Genomic DNA, 16288 nt, shown 5'->3' on the forward strand with positions numbered 1-16288 from the left:
ACCCACAGTTGATCCAGAGGAAGGCAAAAAACCCCAGCAAGATCCAATTTGCTACAGCAGGGGAAAAAATTCCTTCCTGATCCCCCGAGAGGCAACCGTTTTTTCCCTGAATCAACTCTACCTATAAATGTTAGTGCCCAGTTATATTATGTACATTTTGGAAAAGAATCCAGACCTTTCTTAAAGCAATCTACTGAGCTGGCCAGAACCACCTCTGGAGGGAGTCTTTTTCACATTTTCACAGCTCTTACTGTGAAGAAACCTTTCCGTATTTGGAGATGAAATCTCCTTTTTCCTCTAGACGTAAACAGTGCCCCCTTGTCTTTTGTGTTGACCGTAAAGTGAATAACTCAACACCACGTTGACTATATGGACCCCTTATATATTTGTACATTGATCGTATCCCCCCTTATTCTCCTCCTCCCAAGAGAGAATAAATTCAGTTCCGCTAATCTTTCCTCATAGCCGAGTTCCTCCATGCCTCTTATCAGTTTGGTTGCCCTTCTCTGCACTTTCTCCAGTTCCCCGATATCCTTTTTGAGAACTGGAGCCCAAAACTGAACTGCATATTCCAGATGAGGTTTTACTAATGATTTGTACAGGGGCAAAATTATATCTCTCTCTCTCTCTCTCTCTGGAGTCCATACCTCTCTTAATACAAGAAAGGACTTTGCTCGCTTTGGAAACCGCAGCTTGGCATTGCATGTTATTATTGAGCTTATGATCTACCAAAACCCCCAGATCCTTCTCCACTACGGATTCCCCCAGTTGTACTCCTCCTAGTATGTATGATGCATGCATATTCTTAGCCCCCAAGTGCATAACTTTACATTTACTGTATCAACATTAAACCTCATCTGCCACTTAGTCGCCAAATTAGACAGAGCATTGAGGTTGGCTTGTAAATTGGAGACATCCTGTAAGGACGTTATTCCACTGCATAGCTTGGTGTCATCTGCAAAGACAGAAATTTTACTTTTGATCTCAGACCCAATATAATTTATAAAGATATTAAAAAGTAAGGGTCCCAACACTGAACCTTGGGGTACACCACTGATAACCTTAGACCATTCAGAGTAAGAATCATTAACCACTACTTTCTGAACTCTGTCTTTTAGCCAGTTTTTCTATCCATTTACAAACTGATATATCCAATCCTGTAGACCCTACCTTACACATGAGCCGTGTGTGGGGAACTGTATCGAATGTTTTTGCAAAATCCAAGTATATCACGTCCACATCCACGCCTCTGTCGAAGGTTTTACTTACCTCTTCATAAAAGGAAATCAGGTTTGTCTGACAACTTCTGTCTTTCATAAATCCATGCTGTCTGTTGCTTAAATCGTTTTTTTTCCAGCAAGAACTCGTCTATGTGGTCTTTTATTAAATGTTCCAGTATCTTCCCAACTATAGAAGTTAAACTAACAGGTCTATAGTTACTTGGTAAAGACTTTGTTCCCTTTTTAAATATGGGCACCACATTGGCTCTATGCCAATCCAGTGGTACTATTCCTGTCATTAATGAGTCCCTAAAAATTAGATACAATGGCTTTGAAATTACAGAGCTCAATTATTTTAGGATCCGTGGGTGGATGCCATCAGGTCCAGGTGCTTTATCCACCTTTATTCTGTCTAAATATTTCTGGACCATATCACTTTTGAGCCATTGTGCATAATTTGGGGCTTTGTCACTACCACCTCCATTATGGACATGTGCTTCCCCATGCTCCTTTGTATACACAGAGCTGAAGAAAGTATTTAATAAATTAGCCTTCTCTTTATCCCCAGTCACCCACTCTAGATAATTTAGTAAAGGGCCTACAAGATCAGACTTGACGTTTTTACTATTAATATATTTGAAGAATTTTTGGGGTTTGTCCTACTATCTTTTGCGATCTGTCGTTCGTTTAGAATTTTTGCATCCTTGATTTCCTTTTTACACATTCTGTTAAATTCTTTGTAACATTTAAACGACACTAGTGTTCCTTAATTTTTATATTTTTTAAAAGCTCTTTTCTTATTGTTCATAGCTTTTTTTAACTTTGACCGTGAGCCACATACTGTAGGTTTTATTTTTAGCCTTTTAAACTTCATGCCCATGGGAATATACTTTGCAGTGAGGTCCCAAACAGTCTTTTTGAAGAATTCCCATTTCTGTTCTGTGTTTATCAATGCCAATATTCCCTCCCAGTCCAAGTCCTGGAGAGCAGCTCTCATCCTTGGAAAATTTACTCTGTTGAATTTAAGTGTTTTTCTCTTTCCCGTATGTATTTCTTGCTTACAGCTAACATCAAATTAAATCATGTTATGATCACTGCTACCCAGGTGGTCCTTTATCTGAACATTAGTAATAAGCTCTGCATGGTTTGAGATTACCAGGTCCAACAGAGCATCATTCCTAGTTGGGACCTCAATAAACTGGACCATAAAATTGTCCTGCGATAGGTTTGTAAATTTTTTGCCCTTTAACTGTCCCAGCAGTTCCATTACTCATTCAATTTCTAGGTAGTTAAAATCCCCCATTATTATCACCGTCCCAGCCCTTGCAGCCCTTTCCATCTGTACAAGGAGCTGAGTCTCTACCTCCTCATTAACATTGGGTGGTCTATAACAAACTCCAATGATTAACTTTAAAAAATCTATATGCAGTTTCACCCATAATGCTTCAGACTCATCACACTCTCCATCAACGAAGTCCTCGTTCACACTTGCTTTGAGATCACTTCTCACATAGAGACAGACTCTGCCACCTTTCCTTTTTACCCTGTCTCTCCTAAAGAGTGCATAGCCAGGAATAATAATAGCCCAGTCATCTGAGGATTGAAGCTAAGTTTTAGCAATACCGATTACATCATAGCTCTCCTCATGCCCCAGAGCTTCCAACTCGCCTATTTTGCTTGGCAGACTTCTGGCATTGGTGAACAAACACTTTAATGTATTATTACATTTTTCTCTGGTGTTTTTCATATCATTTTTAGTAGCACAAATGGCACTATAGTTTCCAATAGCTGTTTGCAACATGGGAACTTTCTTGTCACCTGCCATAATCCTCCTCCCATCTATCCCCATTCCACCCTCCATTAACCAGTTAAGCCCCGGACCAATATGCAGCCTAAAGACCCAAGGTGTTTTTACAGTTCGGGACTGCGTCGCTTTAACAGACAATTGCGCGGTCGTGCGACGTGGCTCCCAAACAAAATTGGCGTCCTTTTTCCCCCCACAAATAGAGCTTTCTTTTGGTGGTATTTGATCACATCTGCGGTTTTTAGTTTTTGCGCTATAAACAAAAATAGAGCGACAATTTTGAAAAAAATGCAATATTTTTTACTTTTTGCTGTAATAAATATCCCCCAAAAACATATATAAAAACTTTTTTTTTCCTCAGTTTAGGCCGATACGTATTCTTCTACCTATTTTTAGTAAAAAAAATCGCAATAAGCGTTTATCGATTGGTTTGCGCCAAATTTATAGTGTTTACAAAATAGGGGATAGTTTTATTGCATTTTTATTAATTGTTTTTTTTTTACTACTAATGGCGGCGATCAGCAATTTTTTTCGTGACTGCGACATTATGGCGGACACTTCGGACAATTTTGACACATTTTTGGGACCATTGTCATTTTCACAGCAAAAAATGCATTTAAATTGCATTCTTTATTGTGAAAATGACAGTTGCAGTTTGGGAGTTAACCACAGGTGGCGCTGTAGGAGTTAGGGTGCACCTAGTATGTGTTTACAACTGTAGGGGGGTGTGGCTGTAGGAATGACGTCATCGATCGTGTCTTCCCTATAAAGGGAATGACGCGATCGATGCGCCGCCATAGTGAAGGACGGGGAAGCCGTGTTTACATACGGCTCTCCCCGTTCTTCAGCTCCGGGGAGCGATCGCGACGGAGCGGCTATAAACAAATAGCCGCGCCGTGGTCCCGGATCGCTCCCCGAGCGGACCCGACCTCCGCATGTAGCGGGGGGGTCCCGATCGGACCCCCCACCCGCTAATAGGCGAGGACGTACGTGTACGCCCATGTGCCTGTACGTGCCATATTGTGGACGTATATGTACATGCGGGGGTCGGGAACTGGTTAATGTCTGACCCCTAACTAACCTGTCTGCCCGATGTAAATCTAGTTCACCCTCCCCCTCAGTCCTAGTTTAAATACTCTTACAGCCTTCCCATACATCGTACCCCTACCCATTCACCTGGGGGTAAGAAGTGTAAAAAAAAAAAAAAAAACACTACACAGGTTTTTAAAGTAATTTATTAGGCAGCTCCAGGGGTCTTCTTCCGACTTCAGGGGTTTCTTTGGCCTCTTCTCCCACTCTCCAGTGCCTTTTGCCGGGCTCCTCCGCTATCTTCTTCCAGCTCTTTTACTAGCGTTGGCCCGGTCTTCTCCGTCCTCTTCTTCCCTCTTCTCTTCCGATGTTGACACAACACTCTCTCCCGCTGTAATGATGTGTGCGCAACGATTTATATAGGCATGGGGCGTGTTCACCGGGTGATGTCACCCAGTGACCCCACCCCCTATGACGTCACAGCCTGGGGCATGATGGGACTGTGAAATCATAGGGGGCAGGGTCACCGGGTGACATCACCCGGTGACCACACCCCATGCCTATATAAATCGTTGCACACCGCACACGTGGCATTACAGTGGGAGAGAATCGTTTTAACATCGGAAGAAGAGAAGAGGGAAGAAGATGACGGAGAAGACCGAGCCAAAGCTAGTAATAGAGCTGGAAGAAGATAGCGGAGGAGCCCGGCAGAAAGCACTGGAGAGCGGGAGAAGAACCGCAGAGCGGGAGAAGAGGCAGAAGAAGACCCCCAAAGTCGGAGCTGCCTAATAAATGACTTTAAAAACCTGTGTAGTGTGTTTTTTTTCCTTGACACTTCTTTCCCCCAGGTAAATAGGTAGAGGTACAATGTACCCCATACTCATTCACATAGGGTGGGGGCAGGGATATGGGGGCCCCCTTATTAAAGGGGGCTCCCGGATTCCGATAACCCCCCCGCCCGCAGACCCCGACAACCAATGGCCAGGGTTGTCGGGAAGAGGCCCTGGTCCTCATCAACATGGGGACAAGGTGCTTTGGGGTGGGGGGGCCGCAGGGCGCCCCCTGCCCCAAAGCACCCACCCCCCATGTTAAGGGAATGCGGCCTGGTATGGTTCAGGAGGGGGGGCGCTCGCTCATCCCCACCCCCTTTCCTGACCGGCCAGGCTGCATGCTCAGATAAGGGTCTGGTATGGATTTTGGGGGACCCCCATGCCATTTTATTGGTGTAGGGGGTTCCCCTTTAAATCCATACCAGATCCAAGGGCCTGGTATGCTCTTGGAGGGGAAACCCATGCCGGTTTTTTATTTAAAATTTGGCGTGGAGTTCCCCCTCAAGATCCAGGTTTGATCCGACTTCAATGATATTCAATGGGCTGAAGTAGGATCTAAGTCGGACCAAAGTAGTACAGGGAGCATTTTCAAAGTCGGTCCGACATGTGTCAGACCAGTTAAGACGGCTCCCATAAGGAAACATTGATTTTCACACTTCTTGAGACATGAGATCCCAATGTCGGAGCATTTGTTGGACCAGTGTGAACCCAGCCTTAGGCAAAAGGCGCCAGATGCTGCCCGCAATCACTTCCTTCTCTTCTCCACGTTGGGAAGGAGATGAAAGCAGACAGGGGAAACTCCATTAGCATGGCTGGTTGTCTTGTCATACCAACGGCCACCACAAGAGGGCGCCAGATTCCAGAAGGAAGCATAGGACTGCAGAAGGCCACAAAGCCGTGGCCTCAATTACCGGCCAGCGTGGCACTATGCGATCTTGCGCCTGGGGGTGTGCACGGAGATAGGATACCCCAGCTGTGCCACCCCAGGTGCCAGGTCACTAATTCTAGTCTCAAATGCCACCTGGCGCCCGGGGTTTGTTGAGCCCTAACCTAAGGGAAACCTAACCTAAGAAAATCTAAGGCAAAGTCCCTTTTACTTACCTAAATTCTCTTTCCTTTTTTTTTTTAGGGTGTCCACATCTTTGCCTGGGTGATGTGTACAGTGCCTACTGACTGTCCAGAGATGGCATCCTTTTAGGATCTAGAACAGCCTTTTTCAACCAGGGTGCCTTGAGGTTTCTTCAGGGGCAACATTGCCTAGAAATTGCCCAAAAACTGTATACAAACTAGGATGTGGATGAAGCCTGCCTTTTAGTTACACAAAAGGCACAGGATTTCATTGTGCATCATTACAACCTTCTAGCTGCCAGCGTCCAAACGACCATTGGCATAATAAGTTGATAAGGAGAATGTCAGTCGCCTACAAAGCATCCCTGCTTGACCCTCCCCTGGCCCTCTCCATCAGTGTTGGGGTCACATTAGCTAAATGATGGAGAAAAACTGAGAAAGAGGAGAAACATTGGAATACTATTCAGTACTAGGTTTGTAAAGGAGTATTTGCTTTGGAAGAATAAATCACCTCTAACATTGGTTGTCCTGCATGTGTGGATGTTGCTGCATTATGTAGAACTATTGGAATCGTTTTTACATTTTAGAATGGAGTGCCTCGAGACTGTCCATAATTTTTAAAGGATGACTTGACTGAAAAAGGTTGAGACACTGATCTAGAAGACCACAGCAGCACAATGACACCATAAAGAGGTGGCTAGTTGGCATTGGTATGGACTGCAGTGCCGGCTCCACAGGTCATAACACCAGTCGGCAACACAGGCAATGGACACGGACGACACAATTAGCAAACGTCAGAAAAATAATTGCTGTTCAAAAATAATTAAAGGTTGGTTTGGGACAATTTATTTATTTATTTATTTGGTCTCGGTAGAGCTTTAAGCCAGTCCCTAGTTCTGAATAGATTACTGGCCTTGTATATCAATATTCTTCTGCGTTGTGTGTCTTCCTCTTCCAGAAGGTATATACGTAAAAGTTCACCCATAACAATAGGAGTGGTGCCAAAGAACTGGTTGCTGTGCATTTATCAAAATTTCTGTATTATTATAATGGCAGCTGCTGATAACAAGAGAAAATCCCAACAGCTTTCTCAAGATTATTGTTAGTATTTGTAGCAACATCATTTAAAGTGATTCTAAACCTTATTTTTTATCTTAAAACATTCCTTGTATTAAGGTAAAAAATGTTTAGTATTGGCCCCTCAGCCTCCCCACCCCCCTTATACTTACATGAGCTCTCATCTCTCCACTCACTTCCGGGTCTCGCAAGCTTTGCTGAGGCAGCGGGAGCCAATGGCTCCCACTGCTGTCAATCAAAGCCAGTGATGAGGGAGCCGGCCAGAGTCTCGCTGTGTGTGTCATTGGATGCAGCAGCAGGGCTTGGAAGCGAGACCGCACAAGTGCAACTAATGGGAAGTGGCTTCCTATTAAGGGCACTAGCCAGAGAGGAGGAGCCAGGAGCGCCAGCGGGGGACCCAGAAAGAGGAGTGGTTCCTTTACAACCACTTTAAAGTATAGTTTAAGAAATAATTTTTATACAATCAATTAGGGTTGTCCCGATACCACTTTTTTAGGACCGAGTACAAGTACGATACTTTTTTTCAAGTACTCGCCGATACCGATTACCGATACTTTTTTTAATGTCATATGACAGTGACGCATTGATGGCTGGCACTTATAGATGGCACTGACTGATGGGCACTAAAAGGTGGCATTGATGGCTGTGCACTGACTTATGGACACTGATAGGTGGCACACACTGATGCCTGGCACTAATGGCTGGCACTGATTGATGAACACTGATAAGTGGCACTGATGCAGCATTGGTGAGCAGTGCACTGATAGGTGGCACTGGTGAGCACTGATATTGTGGCATGCACTGACTCATGGGTGGCAGTGGCACTGATGGATGGGCACTGACGGTTGACACTGACTGATGATGAGCACTGATTGATGGCTGGGCACTGACGGCTGTGCACTGGCTGGCTGGGCACTGACATCTGGCACTTAAATTACATGAGAGGAAAAAGAAAACTAAAATATTTTACTATGCTGCTTACGGCGCCCATCTTGGTATACCCTGCACTCGGCCGCATAAAAGCAGCAGCAGACATCTTGTTACACCCAGTTCAAACTATATGGGCTCGGTGTAACAAGATGTCTGCTGCTGGCCTAATGTGGCCGAGTTCAGGGTGTACTAAGATGGGCATCGGGATGTTCAAGGCCTGAAGGCAACACATAGCGTCACTTTAGTTAACAAATGTGACGGCTCTGTGACGCCAATGGATGATGTAGTTGCGCGATGCACCCTCATCTTTTATACTTTACCAAAAATTGTGTCGTTTATTGTGTTTGTGAGCCCCCCAAAAAAATGATCACTACTATATAATATTTGCTATTAATAAAAATTATATCATGAATGGTTCTCTTTCTATTCAAGTGTATGCAGAGATACAGCAATCATTTATCCACACTGGAGCAGATGTGGAGGCAACCAATCAGCTGCTAGCTTCTGCTTTGTTCAGTCAGGCTTTGAAGAATGAAAGCTAGAAGCTGATTGGCTGTCCCAGTTTTGCTAAAAAAAACAAACAAACACACTTGTAGGAGAAATGTGAAGTGTTGGGAAACAAAAACGACTGTTTACCTCTTTGATGGTTGCAGTAGAGCCCCTTTTTACTCCTCTGAACCGCAGTCCAGTAACTGGGATCCGACATCCTTCTTTACAAGTCTGCTAATGGATAACAGAGCACAGATACCGTGCTGAGGGGAAGGCAATAGATGGGGAGAAGTGCAGGCATAGAGGGGAGCGAGCAGAAACAATGGAAAGCAAAGTACACCCTGCACCCCTGGCAGCTTACTTGCGTGAGGACTCGGTCTTTGCTCCGCCCGCTGACTCCGCCCGCGGACTTCCTGTTACACACGGCCTCTCTCTCTCTCTTTCATCCAAGGTATCGGGTCAGGCATCGGGAGCACTTGTGCGAGTACAAGTACTCGCACAAATGCTCGGTATCGGTCCCGATACCGATACTAGTATCGGTATCGGGACAACCCTACAATCAATGTTGGGGGATTGATGAATATCTGAAACTCCATGAAAGGGCCAAGGAAATGAAGAGTTCAGGGACCCCCAATAAGGGTATAAATCTACTTTAAAATAATTTAACAGCTTGCCAACCAGCCGCCATCATTATACTGCATAGCTGTACGCCGGTCCATTTAAGCAACATAGCCGGCGTGCGCTGTCCGAGGTGCGTGCTCGCTGCATCGCGGGGGTGCCGATGCTTGTGACGGGCAGTCGCGGTGACTGCCGGCCATGATCGATCGTGGGCACGAGAGGCAGAACAGGGACATGTGTGTGTAAACACACACATCCCTGTACTTTTCTGTGAGGAAAAACAGATCATGAGTTACTAATAGCTAGGAACCACGATCTGTCATTTCCTCTAGGTCAGCCCCATCTCCCTTCAGTTAGAAACACACTAGGGAACACAATTAACCCCTTGATCGCACCCTAGTGTTAACCCCTTCCCTGCCAGTGACATTTTGTACAGTTATCAGTGCATTTTTATAGCACTGATCGCTGTATAAATGCCAATGGTCCCAAAAATGTGTCCGATGTGTCCACCATAATGTCGCAGTCCCGATAAAAATCGCAGATCGCAGCCATTACTAGTAAAAATAAATAAATAATAAAAATGCTATAAATCTTTCCCCAATTTTGTAGGCGCTATAACTTTTGTGCAAACCAATCAATATACGCTTATTGCAATTTGTATTACCAAAAATATGTAGAAGAATAAATATCGGTCTAAACTGAGAAAAAATTGCTTTTTTTTTAAAAAAAATTAGGGATATTTATTATAGCAAAAAGAACAAAATATTGTGTTTTGTTTTTTTTCAAAATTGTCACTCTTTTTTTTTGTTTATAGCGCAAAAAAAAATAATTAAATACCACCAAAACAAACTTCTATTTGTGGGAAAGAAAGGACGTACATTTTGTTTGGGTACAACGTCACACGACCGCGCAATTGTCAGTTAAAGCGTTGAATCTCAAAAAATGGCCCTGTCATTGGGCAGTCAATTCTTCTGGGGGTGAAGTGGTTAATTGTCCTTTGTTGAAGTACTGGAGAATTAAAAGTGTTGGTTGCATTCATCAGTTTGTTTTTTTTATAAAAAACTGGTTGAAAGTCACTAAGGCTGCTTTCATACTGGGGCGGGCGGGCGTTGACAGTAAAACGCTGCTAGTTTTATCAGCTCTTTACCGTCATTTTAGCAACGCTTTTCGGCCGCTAGCGAGGCGCTTTTAACCCCCGCTAGCGGCCGAATAAAGGGTTAAATGCACCCATGCAGTGCCACAGCCGAAGCACTTTGCAGGCGATCCGGCAGCGGTGTCCATTCATTTCAATGGGCAGGAGCAGTGTATACACCACTCCTACACTGCCCCAAAGATGCTGCTCGCAGGCTTTTTTGTTTTTACGTCCTGCCAGCGCATCGCCCCAGTGTGAAAGCACTCGGGCTTTCACACTGGAACTGCAGGGGAGGTGTTCTTCAGGCGGTTTACAAGCGATATTTTTAGCCCAAAGGCACCTGAAAAACACCTCCAGTGTGAAAGGGGTCTAAATGTGATTAGCACAAATATGTGCCTAAAGCCACCCTGTCAAAAGGGTTTAAAAAATTATAATAGCACTACTCTTTAATGAAAACAACTTTATACTTTTCTATTTGGTGGCTTATTTGCAGAAACGTTCCTCTGTAGCCAAGTTTCTAACATTGATCCCATTCCAGGTTTGTTGAGGAGGAAGATTTGTGTATATTTACTGAAACTATGAAATCCAAAAAGTTTTAAACAATAGAGCACAACAACCCCTCCCCCATAAGCACCCCCCCCCCCCCGTTGCCTTCTGGGACACACAGAAAGCGCATCGCAGTAGGAAACCGACTGTGAAGCATGAAGGCTTCACTGACGATTTCCCTTACTTGCTAAGCTGGCACCTGCACCTTTTCTTCAGGCGGCTTTCGGCGTTCAGCTAGGAGATGGGAACCATCTCCATAGAGGGGGTCAATCTGGGGCACATGTAGGCGGACAATACCGGCGTTTTGTTGCCGCAAATCGCGGTACAAAACGCCGCTATTTGTACCGTGATTTGCGATGCTGCCTAGGTGTGAATGGAGCCTTAGGCCTACCTCTGCACAGGCTATTCTTCTTCAGTTTATTATGAATGTTGCTGCCAGGCTCATCTACCTTACTAACTCCTCAGTGTCAGCCACCCCTCTCTGCCAACCCCTCCACTGGCTTCCAATTGCTCAACTAATTTAATTCAGAATACCAACAACCTACAAAGCCATTCACAACTCTGCCCCAAGCACATCACCAAACTTGTTTCCAAATATCATCCAAACCATCCTCTCCACCTCCTGCTTTCTAGCTCTCCCCTCCCCCTCCCAACGCACATCTCCAGAACTTCTCCAGAGCCTCGCCTATCCTTTGGAACTCTCTACCTTAATCTATCCGGCTATCTCCTACTCTGGCCACCTTTATGCGATCCCTGAAAACTCATCTCTTCAGGGAAGCTCATCACACCTCCAACTAACTACTGTTTTTTTAATTCTTCCATCGGCTCATTTCCACAGTTATGACCTTTTGTACCACTTGTCACACCCTATTAGATTGTAAGCACTTATGAGCAGGGCTCTCTTAACCTTCTTGTATTTTATCGTGTTGTAACTGTACTGTTTCCCTTTAGATTGTAAAGTGCTATAAAACCTGTATAATAATAATAATAATACTGTGCAGCAGGGCAGCCATGCAACCCAGAAGATAGCGATGATCACTGTAGTAGTTGAGGCTACTACAGTGGTTTCCAGTTTCCACACAGATTCAGCTGTAATGTAATTTAAAAGCATGTATTTTAAATTCTCAGAATTTCCTCAAGCTATAGAAAATGTTCACAAGTTTCCCAAGTAAGAATCATTAAAAGCTGACTAAAATGTTACCCTTTTCTTATCGTTTATAAATCTGTTACAAATAAACGTGAGCCATTTTGCATAGTTAGACTGGTCTGGCATGGACCAGTGTAACCATGCTTATGCCATACCTGTAGGATCCCTCTAAAACTGGAAATCACTGTAGTAGATACTACTAAACCAGTGATCACCTCTGGCTTCTGGATCCCATGCCGATCAGCTGCTTAGCTGCACCATTAAAAGAAAAGTATGTTTTTTTTCAGATTAGTACTTACCTAGGTGGATGCAGCATCGGTCTGATGCTGCATCTGACCCCCGCCACCTCAATCTGCAGCTCTCCGCTGTGCCCCCCACCCCCCCCCAACACTAAGGCTGCATTCACACCTAGGCGTAGGCGATTTGCGGCGTTTTTTACCGCGACAAATTGTGGCGTTTTTCCCTGCGATTTGCCGCGTCAAAACGCGGTTTTGTACAGGTCATTTGCATCAATGTACAACACCCAAGCCGCCCGATTTGCGCGTCAAAAAAGGGTCTGGGACTTGTTTGAAATTCAGGCGTTCGGCGTTCTTTCGGCGTTCGGCGTTGGAGATGTAAACCATCTCCATAGAGAATAATGTTATTTTTCCCCTCTAGCGTCTTTGAGCGTCGAGCTTCGGGCTACAAAACGCTCAGGTGTGAATGCAGCCTCACTGGAGCGCTGAGGGGTGGGGAGCAGCCGTCTCAGGCTCTCAGCGCCTCGCTGAGAGCCCGAGACGGTTATCAGTCCATGCACCTAGCGGATCCCGACTTTATTGTCGTGATGATGCAGTGCCTGGACTGATTTCTGGGACTTTAGCCCGCTCTCTGCTGAAAACGGGTCACAGGAGTGCAAAACAAATTGCACTCCTGTGACCCATAGGAGAAGCCCAGCCAAAACTAGCTCAGGTTGAATTTCTCCTTTAACACAGAAGGTCAGCAGCTAGGCACAGGCACTATTCAGAAAATGGTTTCCATTTTATCAATAGAAGCAAAGAATTCTCTGATTAAATGAGGTGATGAGCATGACGTTGCCATCCCACCTCTCCACCTTGCCCACAGAAAGCTTTGCATTCATTGAGAAAATGCAAAGCGATCCATAAATGGCTCCCGTGCCGAGCGGGTGACCGCCTTAGTTTACATTGCTGCATCTCAGCACAGAGCCCAGAAGCAAGTGGAGATCACTGAATTAATGATGTCTACAACAGTGATTTCCAGCTTCGAGGGATCCCACAGGTATGGCATATGTATAGTTACATTGGTCTAAGGTGCACCACTACAACTGGTAACTAAAAATATCAATAATTGGAATTCTTCTTTAACACAAAATAGTAAAAGAAAAAAATATATATATATTTTACATACACACTCAATATCACTTTTTTATAGAGGTTATTCTGGATGCTGGATGGGTTGAGTAACAGGTTGAAATAGATTTGCAATAAAGAATCAATGACATCATACAAGGGCTGTACCATCCAACTGTGGGGTTCTTCATCTATTGTTTACAATGCCAACTGCCATTATCTAGAAATCATTATCCAGTATGGTGGGTTATTACACCCATACTCCTAGAAAACCCCAGTGTAATACAGATCAATGCATTTGACTTATACAGCTAGAGATCTTCAAGCAACCCTTCCATACACTATAATGCATTTAACTGAGCAAGATAATTTTTCATATACGATTGCAGCTGTCCAAATATCCCCCAATAATATCAAAGCCTGTGCAAGGTATAAAAGATTGTATGGTGCAGATTGAAAGGTGTAGCGATCGCTTTCTGTTTGCGGCCTACAATGGAGATGTTTCCAATCGTTTTCTCCCCCTCCCATTCACTGGTAGGAGGAATGCAGCTATCCAGAATTATCAGCTATTCACTTCCCTCCCCCAGCAGAACAACAGATGGTCTTACAGAGTGGGTGATGAGGATACCACTCAAGAAGCTGTATTCTCTGCTAGAATCTCCTCAAAGCAAAGCATTTCATTTATTTCTTTTCCAATCAGTCATTTTTTGATTGCTTCCTCTACACATTTGTACGCCAAATCATTGTTTTAGAAAATGAAATCTGAATCTTGCTTATGATCCAGGTGGCATACTCTTTAGGTCAAGGTTAACCTGTAATTCGAGAGGAGGAAAACCTACTGTGTAATAATAATGATAATAATAATGATAATAATCTCTTCTTTTTTTTTCCTGTCTACCATACTGATTTCTTTTAATTTGAGCCAATCAGACCTAACGGGTTATTTTTTTCCCCCTTACAAAGAGCAGCAGCAGTGCATTCTGTTCTCCATTGCAAGAAAGTGACAGCAGCAACCAAAATCTGATGGACAATTTTACAGTACAGTGTCAACTGTATGGGCGTTAAAAAAAATAAAGAAGCCAAGAATTATGCTGGTGCAAATAAATCCCTGTCAACGCACAACACAACGCTACCACAGGCCTCATAGGGTGGAGAAAAAAAAATGAAATCTAGGATTATGCAATAATGGATAATAATGAACATCTCCCATATTGTAGCACTGAATGCCTGCAGCCAGGCTCAGGTAGACTGCACCACTGCCCTGCTCAATGTGCCCGCTATATTCCACTGGCAAGGCAGAGCGAAATAAATATATGACCTCCCTTTGCCAGCCCAATCCGCTAAGCATTACATCATAAGAGCAGACATAATAAGCTAGGAAGGGGTGAAGGGAAGAAGAAAAGAAGTCTCCATCACAAGGCTCCCCCAGCCATTGTCGTGACACAATTCCTATCAGGTTATTGTCATTTCTCACCGGTAGCATCTGGAGGAGGAGGAGGATGAAGAAGAAGAAGCCGCTCTCCGAGCATCAATCAATCATCCGAGCGAGGTGCACGGTGCTGAGGCTCCAGCCACCGGAAATACCGTGCCTGAGGCGATGACCCAGCAGAGAATAACGGGAGGGGCGGAGCCAAGGCGGTGTCTGGAAGGGAGCGGTTCTGTCAGGGCTCCCTATGCGTACAACGAGCGCTCTATAGCCCTGATGTTGCAGTCCTTCTCCGTTCAAATGGTGTGTGCCTGTCTTTTACCAAGCGGGGCGGAGCCTGTCATTGCCAAGGAGGTGCCATGGTGACTACATCACCGTTAGATGATGAGACCTGTCATCCGCACCCAGGGGCTATTGTGGTGTTCTTTTTGGTGCCGCAGGCTAGGTGGAACACTATGCCCCCAGTGCCCAGGGAGTACGTGTTCACATGGAACCATTTGTTATTACTGTGTAGGGCAGGGGTGTCGAACTCAATTTCATAGTGGGCCACATCAGCATTATGATTGCCCTCAAAAAAGGCAGTTGTATCTGTAAGATTAGGGCCCAGATTCTCAAAAGAGATACGACGGCGCATCTCCAGATACGCCGTCGTATCTCTGCGTAGCGCCATCGGATCTATGCGACTGATTCTTAGAATCAGTTACGCATAGATATCCATTAGATCCGACAGGCGTAAGTCTCTTACGCCGTCGGATCTTAACTGCAATTTTTTTTTGGCCCGCTAGGTGGCACTTCCGTCGATTTCCCCGTCGAGTATGCAAATTAGCTAGATACGCGAATTCCCGAACGTACGCGCGGCCGACGCAGTAAAGTTACGACGTTTACGTTAGGCTTTTCCCGGCGTAAAGTTGCCCCTGGGTCTATGAGGCGCAGCCAATGTTAAGTAAGGCCGTCGTTCCCGCATCGAAAATTAAAAAATTTACGTTGTTTGCGTAAGTCGTCCGTGAATGGGGCTGGACGTTATTTACGTTCACGTCGAAACCAATGACGTCCTCGCGACGTTATTTGGAGCAATGCACACTGGGATATTTTAGGGACGGCGCAGGGACGCGCTTCATTTAAATGAAACACGCCCCCTACCCGCCAAATTTGAATTCCGCCGGGTGATTTATGCTACGCCGCCGCAACTTTACAAGCAAGTGCTTTGTGAATAAAGCACTTGCCTAAAAAAACTTGTGGCGGCGTAACGTAAATGAGATACGTTACGCCTGCACAATTTTGCGCCCATCTACGTGAATCTGGGCCTAGATGTCCAGCACATCCCCTCCCCGGATTCGGCCTGCGGGCCTTGTGTATGACACCTGTGGTGTAGGGGGGCCGAGCTAATAAAAGCGGCTTACTGTTACAGCTCGCTATTCCAGCTTTTAAAGGCCAGAAAAAACCATACAGCATCAATGATTGGATGATGTTAATATGTGTGATGATTTATAGGCCACCTTCTGAAAATGCTTGTGATTGGGTCAACACCATGTGCTTTTTGGGTATAACCTCTTACCGAGCACGTAACACGCATGTGTGACAGGAAAGAGGGCGGGCCTTAGCGCCCACATGCTGAAAATATGCATC

General features: G+C 44.8%; 1 protein-coding gene across 18 annotated transcripts in view; it reads right to left on the reverse strand.

The window, feature by feature from the left end:
• The window catches only part of PTPRS (protein tyrosine phosphatase receptor type S), a 565376-nt gene extending 550402 nt beyond the window's left edge, over nt 1–14974 (reverse strand). For 11 of the 18 annotated variants that reach the window (XM_040322493.1, XM_040322436.1, XM_040322492.1 and 8 more), the window contains exon 1: nt 14711–14974. The gene's annotated coding sequence lies outside the window, so the exon portion shown is untranslated. The remainder of the gene's footprint in view (nt 1–14710) is intronic. The other 7 variants (XM_040322494.1, XM_040322495.1, XM_040322491.1 and 4 more) reach the window with 2 other exon arrangements.
• Nucleotides 14975–16288: the final 1314 nt, after the last annotated feature.

The sequence above is a fragment of the Rana temporaria genome, chromosome 1 (genome assembly GCF_905171775.1).
Source record: "Rana temporaria chromosome 1, aRanTem1.1, whole genome shotgun sequence".
In the NCBI taxonomy this organism is placed as follows: domain Eukaryota; kingdom Metazoa; phylum Chordata; class Amphibia; order Anura; family Ranidae; genus Rana; species Rana temporaria.